This window comes from Urocitellus parryii, chromosome 9 (assembly GCF_045843805.1).
Source record: "Urocitellus parryii isolate mUroPar1 chromosome 9, mUroPar1.hap1, whole genome shotgun sequence".
NCBI classification, from domain to species: Eukaryota; Metazoa; Chordata; class Mammalia; order Rodentia; family Sciuridae; genus Urocitellus; species Urocitellus parryii.
In genome coordinates this window covers 43,195,350-43,197,371 of record NC_135539.1, presented here as the reverse complement: position 1 = coordinate 43,197,371, position 2,022 = coordinate 43,195,350, and the positions used below count along the sequence as shown (strand labels likewise).

The 2,022-nt window shown below is 55.0% G+C and overlaps 1 pseudogene; it reads right to left on the bottom strand.

The window, feature by feature from the left end:
• Positions 1-345: 345 nt before the first annotated feature.
• On the bottom strand, positions 346-1,649 carry LOC144256977 (forkhead box protein I3 pseudogene; annotated as a pseudogene).
• Between the last annotated feature and the right edge of the window lie 373 nt (positions 1,650-2,022).

Sequence of the window (2,022 nt, the reverse complement as noted above, 5' to 3'; positions counted from 1 at the left end):
TGCCAGATGCTTCGTTTCCCACCTAGCCACTTTGGGGCTTGTTCCAACTGCCTAAGTACCTCTGAGCCCACCATCTGGCATACAGCCACAAGCTGGACAGACCCAGTCCCTGCCCTCACAGGGCTCACAGGCTACTTGGGTCGGAATGCAGATGGATTTCTCCCCAGAGGTTCATCTCCAGGAAACCTGTAAAAGCTTTCTGGGTTCTAGGAGTTCCCTGTTCCACCTGGTTCCTCCACTGTAGTAATAGAGAAACACAGAATCTCAGCCCCACCCCAGACCCAGCACTGGGAATCCGCACTGCAGCGACCTCAGATGTGCTGTGAAAACCTGAGAAGCACAGCCCTACACCTCAGAGGCCTCCCAGGGATAGATGTTGACCATGCCGAAGTTGTACAGGGGTCTACTGAAGGGGCTGCTCTGGCGCCCATGGGTGCTGGTAGGGAAGGGGCTGTAGTAGGAAGATCACTGACTGCTGCCATTGCTGGTGTTCAGTACGGTATCTACGGAGGCCTCAGAGGTGGAGGTGGCGGGGAAAGCACTGCTTGAGGGCAGCTGAGCTCCTTGGACCCCCAGGTAGCAGTTGCTGGGCCTGCGCGTTTGATGTTCCCGCTGCTGCAGACGCTAACGGTGCCAAGGCTGCTGAAGAAGGTGCTGAGGCAAGATCCAGAGGCCAGCACCGGGCCCCTGAGGGGACACGGGGTTCTTGGCGCCCTCAGTCTCGGGCGACTGGCCACAGCACTGAGGAGGTGTGTATCCCTCCGGTGTGCCAACCACTCAGGTCCGCAATCCCGAAGACCGGTGTTCTGACTTGGAAGTCCCTGCAGTTAACACAGAGCTGCCGCAGGCCTCAGAACGCTTCTTTAGCTTCCGACGGAAGTTTCTATTGTCATCATCATGTTGCAGTTTGGATCCAGAGTCCAGTAATTACCTTTCCCTGGGTCGTCCTCGTCGCGGGGCACCTTCTTGAAGCATTCGTTGAGCTACAAGTTGTGGCGAATGGAGTTCTGCCAGCCAGCCTTGCTGCACTGGTACAAAGGGAAGCTAATGGCCAGGAACTGGTATATTTGGCAAACGTGAGGTTGTCCTCCGACGCACTGTGGATGGCTATGGGGATGAGCGCCAAGTATGAGTAGGGTGGCCGCACATCTTCTTTAGGTCCTCCCGGTGGCGAAGGACAGCCAGCCCAGCTGTGAAAGAGGATTTTCTACGAAAGTAACTCTGGGCAGTTTATGCGTCATGAACAGACCGTCTATGTTGGATCAAGGTTTCCTGCTAATCCAGCTCATCCTTCAACATGTGCAGAAGGTTGCATGTGGAATTTGAATAAAACACACTTTCAGTTGGAGACTTGAACTCAGAGCCCACTAATTAAACAGATCACAGGAAAAAGAAAATCTGTTCAATATTAGAGTAACTGGTTAAACTAGGTTTTGACTGTCAACATGAAAAACATAAAGAACATTCCAGGTTGCACTGTGAAATAATGTAAAATGACCTACTAGGCACCCAAGAACTTTGGCTTGTTTGGTGCTGGGAATGGAACCAGGGACCTTGTGCATACTGGGAAAGCGCTCTGCACCCAGCGCCAGAATACTACGTACTGTACTTTCTGGAAAGGCATTGAGGCCACAATCTGAATCTGACATAAGAAATTTAAATTAAGTAACGGGAATTTCGAGTGTCTGTTTTGAGGTCCAGCAGTGATCCCGATGGGAAAAGCGCAGCCACTCCCGGGAGCCCCCCTGTGGCTGCACATGGCGGGGCCAGACTGTAAAGCATGGCAGCCTCATGCTCTCCAGGACCCAGCGGCTGAGTCTGGTGGAGCCCTGCGGGGCCCGGACCCTGCGCTGCCGGGTCTCCTAGCCCAGACTGTCCCGCTCAGGCGAGGCCACCGCAGAAGACAGGCACGGTGGTGGGAAGGGCGGCGCCGGAGCGCAGCGGATGCTGTCAGCCCCTTCCAGCCCAGGGAGGGCAGAGGACGCCCTGACAGCGGCCGTGGGTAGCGCCTTGGGCAACTGC